The sequence below is a fragment of the Sminthopsis crassicaudata genome, chromosome 3, assembly GCF_048593235.1.
Source record: "Sminthopsis crassicaudata isolate SCR6 chromosome 3, ASM4859323v1, whole genome shotgun sequence".
Lineage (NCBI taxonomy): Eukaryota > Metazoa > Chordata > Mammalia > Dasyuromorphia > Dasyuridae > Sminthopsis > Sminthopsis crassicaudata.
Window position 1 is genome coordinate 380,801,457 of NC_133619.1, and position 9,146 is coordinate 380,810,602.

Sequence of the window (9,146 nt, forward strand, 5' to 3'; positions counted from 1 at the left end):
CAGCCATTTGTCCTGGAGTTGTATGGATACCAATAAATCTTGACCCAAAGAAAGGATGATTTGTTTCTCTCTCATTTGTTTCCTTCTGCTCCATCAATATCATTGTGTTGTTCATGCATATGTATGTGTGTGTTTGTGTATTGGATAGATATAGATATATATGCAAATATGTTTGTGGTACTACTTGCTTTATTACAAATATGATGAGTGTTTATAAGTTGCTGATTAGCATAAAGTGAATTAAATTCCTTTAACTGGTGAGGAAAACATCAAATTTTTGACCAATGCTGTATTTACTGAATTGTGAAGATAAAAAGGCAGAAATCCGGGCCTTTGGTGAAACTTGCTCTATTTCTGAAGTCTATGACTAGATTAAAACTACACAATCTAATTTTGAACAGACTTCTCCTGCAAAGGTCAGGCTCAAGAACCTTAGGTCTGGAGCCGATGACAATATTTACTGACAGCCCTGGTCTTTGAAAAGCCCTTGGGCCTTCTGTGAACTTTGGCTAACCAAAAATGCCTGATGGAATGGCATTGTAAACAGAATACTGACAAGAAATGGAGATGTATGATACATATTTCATTTATTATCTGGGATATTTCAGGTAGAACATTTGATGCCTGCCTATGGGATATTATTTGAAAATCCTCAAAATGTCCTTGTACTCCAAAGTATTCTTTTACCAAAAAGTGACCATGGTTAAAATTCTTGCCAGTTCATATATGATGATTAAAGAACAAGAAATCAAATTTATAACATAATCTAGATCCTATCCTTTTCTTACATACCAACATGGGAGTCATTCTCCCTCCTTTGTAAATGAATTTAGTACCTCCCTCATCATCTTTCTGTCTTTAAGCCAATCCCTGAATTCACCTTAGAAAACTGAAATATGTAAAATAATATTCCCTGAAATACTCTAACTTCTTGCTTCTCTAATCCATTCAGTTCCATTGACTCACCATGCCATTTACATATTAGCTAAATAGAGAAAGTGAGATTCAGGGCTTGCTTCCTGCCTCATCATAAATTGAAAGTTTTCCTTGCCCTGTGTTCATCAAAATGTACTCTTTTTTTTTTTTTTTTTTTTTTTTTTTGCCCAACCCATCTCTCCTTTTGATTATTTTCCTAAAACAAATTCTACAAACCAGTTCTTTTAATCTATTAATTCTTGATAGAGTAGTTGATTATTATGCCTTAATTAAAGTGCAGTATTTTCTGGTTCTGAATCTCCATTGTCACTTTACCAATATCCTCTGAAGATCACCTGGCTTCCTAAATTTGAACCTATGCTCACCGAGGAAGTTTTTGTGTCTCCCTGCTATTATTAGCCACGTCATTTTGACAGATATACCTTAGGACCTTTAGAAAGACTAGACAACTTAAGTTTATATTTGGCTTAGGATCTAATCATGTCTGTTTTTTAGGATCATATGTTCTTGGCAAATTTTCCGGTCTCAAATCCTTGAAATACTATATAAATGTCAGCTATTATTGGTTGTATTGCTATAATTCCATATAAATATAAATAGGGATATCAAAAACATAGCATGATCTTTTTTTTATCTACTACCAATAACTAGTCTAGAACATTCACCATATTTATTAACTTTAATTTGCCCTACAATATGATATGTATGATAGATAAGGTCAATTTGATCCAATGAAATAGGCAAATTATCATAGCAGTCTTTTACATGCTTTTTTAAAGGTTTGTAAAACAATTTAAATCTATTTGTCTTTTGTGCCTCACAAGAGTTATATTTTGGTAGGTAGCATAAATTTCATCTGCCTCTTAAATCTTTGGAAACAAGCATAGAGAGATTAAGAGACTCACTAAGATCACATCCAAGACAAGATCACATTTACAATAAGAGTAATACCCACATCTTCTTATTTTGAATCAGGTGCCCTTTTTACTATAGCCCAGGTGCCCAAATAAAACAGTGAAGGAGTTTCTACTATTGAATTCTAATTTTCCTAGTATCATTATTACCTTTGTGAATTCCAAGATTTTCAATACATCATCCAAATAATTGGACCTGGTGCAAGTATGTCCATATTGTCAAGAAGATTTATTTTATATATAAAATATATATGTCTATATATTTTAAATATATAAATATTTGTAAATATATAAATATAAATATTTATAAATGTGTACTATTTATATCCATATTTATATCTATGTCTCTCTATATAAATATATATCTATGTCTCTCTATATAAACATATATATGTATATATAATGTAAAGGGTCCAAAAGTGGATCTTTTAATTTTGGTAGAGAAATCCAAATCTCAGGATAGGTGTTACATATTATTAATATAGACTTTTTTTCCTGGCATAGAACTACATGCCATATTTTTATTTAAAATTAATATAAATGAAACAAAATACAGTGAGATTTTTGTTTTAAGAGTTGAAGGATTTATTTCTTTAGATCACAGAAGAATAGCGGAGCAATTGTACCTCCTTGTTCATAAGGCACTAAAGCAATTTACTTCTCTCCATGTTTTTATCAGCTAACCTTTTCTACAATCTCTGACCTCAGAGACAGCTCCGACTCTGCACATTCATTCTCCAACCAGAAGGTCATGGCCAGCTCTGTTTGCCTCATCCAAAAGAGCTGAATCCTTTAGAGCTCTTCCCATGTTTCACATCTCGTGCCATCTAAGCATCTGATTAGCTCCATCTTTCATTTCACGTCTCAGTGGCTTTAGACCTTTTGGTGATTTGGCTTTTTGTTTCTCTGCGCTCCTTGCACACTGTGAACAATTCAAAATACAAGCAAGTGTTCTGTGAGAGATCAGTAAATAGGTAAGGGACAAGCAGTCCTTGACAATGACAGCTCTTTTATTGTTGCCAAAATAGTCTGGACAAAACCCCATGCTCAAAATCACTGTGGCATATAACAGAGGTAACTCCCAAGATCTAAAACACAAATGGAAACTCGGAGAATGAAAACCTTAACCACACTACATAATCCCCTGTCTCACACAACACTGCTTTCTACTTAACTAACATAATCTTTTTTACCAATGACAGGATGCCTTTTGGTGAAACTGCCTTTGGGTCATTCTAGTGGGTGAGCATTTCCTCAGCTGCTGTGAACAGAGGAGCACAATGGGTGCCTTTATTTTAGAGCTCACACAAGCTCTTAGGAGAGGGCTACTTAAAAAAGAACATTTAGATATCTGGTTTTTCAACACATACTTATAATGGTTCTGTTGTTCTCAATCACAATGGAGAGACAAGATTTCTCAGATGATCAACACTCCAATGCTACAATGATCCATCCGAATTCTGGTCTCTATATGATCACGGCTTGTTGACTACTATTAGAATGGAAGCAGCTTGCCCTTCAGCTTTCTAGTTCCTGGGAGAAAACAAAGAAATTAATTATTAGAAATAAAATGGAATAAAGAGGAGGTGAAGATTAAACATGTAAAATTTATCCTACTTGTCTAAAGGCAAGGTGAACTTACTAGACAGAGTGCTGGATTTGAAATTGAAAGAACTCAGTCCCTATCTAGACTCTAACATTGAATAGTTCTTAAATCATGGCCAAGCCACTCAAGCTCTTTGAAGGCATGGCAATGTATGTGACTCACAAAGAAAGAGAGAGAGAGAGAAAAGAACAGCCAGATGGGCAGATTTATGTGGTACAGCAGAATGGATGTTGGCTTTAGAGTCAGAGAACTTAGGTTCTAATTTTAGTGCTACCATATATAATACTTATAACCTTGAATGTGACTATTGCAGCAGAGATTTGAGATGAAATCCAGGTAGCTTCTCAAATTGTTTTAAGTGAATTATCATAATAGATAGAATTTTTCCCCAAAATAATTTTGTAAGAGAGGAAAGAAACAAGCCTACAATACTCACAATATACTAGACCCTGTTCTAAGAGCTTTGCAAATGCAATTTCATTTGATTTCTCAAAGACCTTGTGAAATGGCTATTATTATGATTCCTATTATGATTTTAGTTGAGGAAAGTACGGCAGAATTAAAGGGACTACTCTGACTCACATAGCTAGTAACTGCCTGAGGCCAAATCTAAATAGGTTTTCCAGTTTCCAGATCCAGCATTCTATCCCTATTACAAAAGCTATAAAGATTATTGACTGTCATTTATTCTTTAATCAATTATTTCTAGATTATGACAAGTAATTTGTCATGTGTTTTATGCTCTCAGAGAATCTCTCCTATCAGAATCAATTCCCAGTCACCACTGATGCTTTTCAGCCTATGCATTCATTTGAATAATTAATAAATTTGTTTGTAGAACAGTCTATCCAAAATAATGTTATGACTTCCTTTAGGAACAGCAGAATGATTTCCCCCTAAAAGTTTTTCCTCCTTAATAGGCAAATGTCATGTTAATAGCTTGAATCTTTAAAAGTTTTTCTATTTTAGCACATAGTTCATGACATTATCACATAGCAAGTGGTTCAACAGAGACCCAGCTTCAAAACTCCAATGAATAGTGCTAAATTCTTAATTAACTTGCTCTTCACTATACCTTGATATGAGGAAAAGCTAGATTCTCTGAATTTTTATGGACTTGCAATATTGGGAGTTTTATTTTAGTTCATATCTAGTGTTTCCCCAGGGAATATCAGAAATTGATTTCTTTACCATTATTATTCATTTCATCTCTATGTCTCTAAAACAAAGTGTAAATGATTTTCACAACTAGTGATAGGACAATAGTTTTCTGATGCAGTTCCCCTTACCCTAACACAACATTCTTCCACACAACTTCCTTCCAACCAGTCTTCCCTAATCAATTCCCTGAAGAAGCTTTCTCCCCCTTCATGAAAACACTATTAATCTCAACTCTAATGTAGTTTTCTGATCTGGGCCCCAAAAAATAAAATCACAGAATTTATTTTTAAGCTTTTTTTATAATTTTCTTTTTTCTGATTATACATATACATTTTTAAATACACATTTCTTTTTGAGTCATGGTGAGAGAGAAAAATCAGGAAGAAAGGAAAAAATCATGAGAGAGAAAAAAATCAGAAGAAAAAAAAAGTGAACATGGCATGTGTTGTTTTACATCAATTCTGCATAGTTCTATTTCTAGATACAGATGATGTTTTCTATTCCAAGTTTATTGGGATTGCCTTGCTTCATTGAACCACTGAGAAGAACCAAATCTTTCATATTTGATCATCACACAATCTTGCTGTTACTGTGTACACTATCTTGCTTCTGCTTGTTTCAGCATTAACTCATGTAAATCTTTCCAGACCTTTCTAAAATCAGCTTCTTTATTATTTTATAGAACAATAATATTTACTTTCATATTCCATAACTTATTCAGTCATTCCATGATTGATGGGCATTAACTTATTTTCCATTTCTTTTCCACTTCAAAAATAATTGTTACAAACATTTTTGCACATGTCGGTCCTTTTTCCTTCTTTATGATTTCCTTGGGATACAGATCCATTTGCAGTATTGATGAATCAAAACTATGAAGTTTGATAGCAGTTTGGGCATAGTTCCAGAATGGTTGGATTATTTCACAATTCCACCAGCAGTGAGTGCATTTGTGTTCCAGTTTTCCAACATTTCCTCCAACATTTTATCATTATCATTTCCTGATTCAGATTAGCACATCTGAGAGGTGTGAGGTGGTCCCTTAGAATTGTTTTTAATTTGCATTTTTCTAATCAATAGTGATTTAAGGCATTTTTTTCATATGATTATAGATGGATTTAATTTTATCATCTGAAAGTTGTCTGTTCATATCCTTTAACCATTTGTCATTTGGGAAAAGTAATAAATTTCCATTTTAAGAAACTTAATATAATAAATGCTATACAGTATGTTCAGATCTGTCCATTTTTTTCTGATTTCTTGTAGGTTTTATTTCTTTGTTCTCTGCTGTGTACTTTTTATTTTTCTTCCTCTTTATCCCAAAAGACTATAATTAAGTACATATATATGTATATATATATATGTGATATATAGATATAGATATATGTATATATATATATATATATATGTACAGCAAATATATACCACAAACACATATACACATACCATATGTGTGTGTGTGTGTGTGTGTGTGTGTGTGTATATATATATATATATATATATATATATATATATATATATATATATATACATTACATATTCCTCTTTAAAAAAAAAATGTCAGGCATCATCTTCTATACACAAAGCCTTTTTATAGTTCAACCAATGCTTCCTTCCTTGCTTCCATTCCAATTTCATCTTCTCTCATATTTAATGACTTTTTAAATTTTACTTTATATTTATAAAAGATAATGAATAGATGTACATATCATTCTATCCTTGTAATATAAGACATTTAACATTAAGACTTTTTTATTTTCTTTTAATGTCATTTAAATTTTTTTTTCTAATTCTAAAGCAGAGTAACATAAGAGAAACTTAATAAATGCTTGTTGATCAATTGGTTCAAAAGAAATCAGGATTGTGGGAATTTCTGTCTTAATACTATACAGGTAAAAAGATTAGATATGACAGAATATATCAAAGTTGCTTTTGTGCTCCAAGTTTGGTTCTCACTTTTTAAAAAATGTGTGACCTTTTTTCTATTTTTATGTTCTTTCTTTCTTATTAACTTCACCTCTGTTTCCTTCTTACTGGTTTCTGGAAGTGGATGCATGTAGGAAAAGTGCTTTCTTGTCCTTTATTACAGCTGTAATTATTTCTCAGCCTTTGCCTCCAGCACCATGGTGGCTATAGTTAAATTTGCAGTTATGTTAAGTTTAACTTTTTTTCCAACTTTCCTAAAAGATTTTTTTAAAGGCTTTTGGCAGACATAAATGAGGTGAAACACTTTGAGCTGGTCACATGTTTATGACAGTTTTGGTGGTAAAATGATTGGGCATGATAATAAAAACAGCTTGAGCTGTGATTGCCCTTCGATTTCCATGTAGTTTAATAAAATAGGGATATAAAAACATATGCACAGATGATACATAGAGGAAAATATAAAAATTGGTGTCCTACCAGGAGTCCTGTCAGGCGCATATCTTTTGAATAATTCTGTAGCTTCAGTGAGATGCCAACTGCTGGCAGCAAAACTGTTTCTCTCCCCCAGAAGGTTTTGTCACATCTGTTGCCACTTTCATGGCCCCTGCAGCTCACAGGTGCATCACATCATGCAGGAAGTGTAAAGGTAAGGCAGGTGCAGCCCATGGTCATCATGTTCTCCTAGAATATACAAAAGCCACTGTAGTGGAAATACTGAGTTATTTTGACAGCCAAGGCTCCTCAGAATTTGTTCTGCTTGATAACACTTCCTATTCAATGTGCTTTCCTTAGAAATGGTTTTAGCCTTCATTTTATTCTTTTTGAAAGTCCTGTATTACCACAGACCAAAACAAGTGGCTGAACCCTGAATAGAGCCTTCAGTCTCTGTTCTTAGTTTGTGGCTGTGCTCTTGAGCGCTTAAGTTCAGTCTGATTGTCTCTTATTGATGGGGAATCTTTCATTTCACCCCAGCTGCCTATCTCCTCATCAAAGACTTCTGGTTTGACCTGATTTAACTCGAGTCCTTCTGGCCTGTTGGTTCCTGAGTCTGGATGAAACTATCAGAGTCATAAAATCTCAGGATAACCTAGTCCATTGACGAATCTTGGAATGTCTATCATGGTATTTTAAGTGAGAAAACTTTCAATTTTTACCAGTTGTTGTATTTGCTATACCAAAATATCTATTGTAATTCCAGAACTCTTTTGTTAATCTCACATAAGACAAGTTTCATACCTCTGTAAATATGATTTTCACAAAACAATCTACAGTTTTGCTCAGCAGAGAGACATTTAATTACATTTCCTTCAAGTCCTCCCTAATAGCCAGAATTTATGTAGCTTGTATATGTATATGTGCATTTATATAAGAAAGAATAGTCTCCTAAAAATATCCTAAGCATAGGAGGCATAACATTATTCCTTAAAAGGATTATAATGTGTAACAATTAATCCCTATCTTGACCATGAACTTCAGATTTGTAAGCTCTCTAAAATCAAAGAGCATATTTTCTAATTCTTTGTGCCCTCTCCAGTAAGTAGCTCATATACTTGTGTCATGTGAACGTGCAGAGATGAAAGCTCTTTAGCACAGTCTCATACCCACAATTATGAAATCAGGGAGCTGACTTGGACTTTCTTTGCTCACTTTATTCAAATAAAATGATAGACACTATGACTATGGGGAAAAGACAATGCAGAAGGAGAATGTAGATTAAAAAAGGGGAGGGGTTAGATGGGGAAATCAAGAAGCCCCTGGGCTCACTCACCAAATAACTAGTTAATTGATGTTGTAGTTCTGCTGAATTGTGAGATATCTAGTTGAGTTCCATAATAAGAACTTTTTTTAGAAAAGCAAAATATTCATTTTTCATTATTGCCTAATTATGAACATATAATGATTTAGTGATAAAACACTAAAAAGTTTTGAAATGAGATCTGATGTTTTCATTCTATCATATAATTTGTACCCTTTAATGTTTTAAATTTATAGGAAAGAGATGTTCATTATATGGTTCAATATAATAAACAAATAGATAAACCTACATTTCCTACTAGGAAAAACAATCTACTTTAATATCTAACAGTATAACATAATAAGGGGGCATAATTTTTTTGTTTTTTTACTTTCTCCCTCACATGACATGCAAAAGTCACTTAAACTCTTTGGTTTGTGTGTGTGTGTGTGTGTGTGTGTGTGTGTGTGTGTGTGTGTGTGTGTGTGTATGTGTGTGTGTGTATGTGTGTGTATGTGTATGTGTGTTTTCAATATGTAAAATGAGGGAGTTAAATATGTGGATTATACAGTTCTGTTCCAACTCTATTATTGTGACAACTTATTGATAGAAATTTACCTGTAATGTAATAAATATTTTGAATTTATTTTAAAATGTTGCATATGGGAAGAAAAATGAATTGAAGGAATGATAATAGGCCAATTTTTGATATATTTCAAGTAAATGTAATTGGTTTTACTTGATGACTGCCAACATTAATAGTAGCCATAAGGAGGCTGCGGATTATAACCATATTGTCCATATTGATGATGGCAGTAACTTTCTTGTTTGTGTTGCCTATAATTATTACTCTTCTATGACACAAATT

The 9,146-nt window shown here is 33.0% G+C and overlaps 1 long non-coding RNA gene across 1 annotated transcript; it reads right to left on the bottom strand.

Moving 5' to 3' along the window:
• Nucleotides 1–2,485: 2,485 nt before the first annotated feature.
• LOC141559568 (uncharacterized) lies at nucleotides 2,486–7,104 on the bottom strand. Its single transcript, XR_012487495.1, has 3 exons — nucleotides 7,021–7,104; nucleotides 3,221–3,383; nucleotides 2,486–2,772 (listed from the first exon to the last, which is right to left on the bottom strand). It is a non-coding gene; the product is annotated as an uncharacterized LOC141559568 (long non-coding RNA).
• Between the last annotated feature and the right edge of the window lie 2,042 nt (nucleotides 7,105–9,146).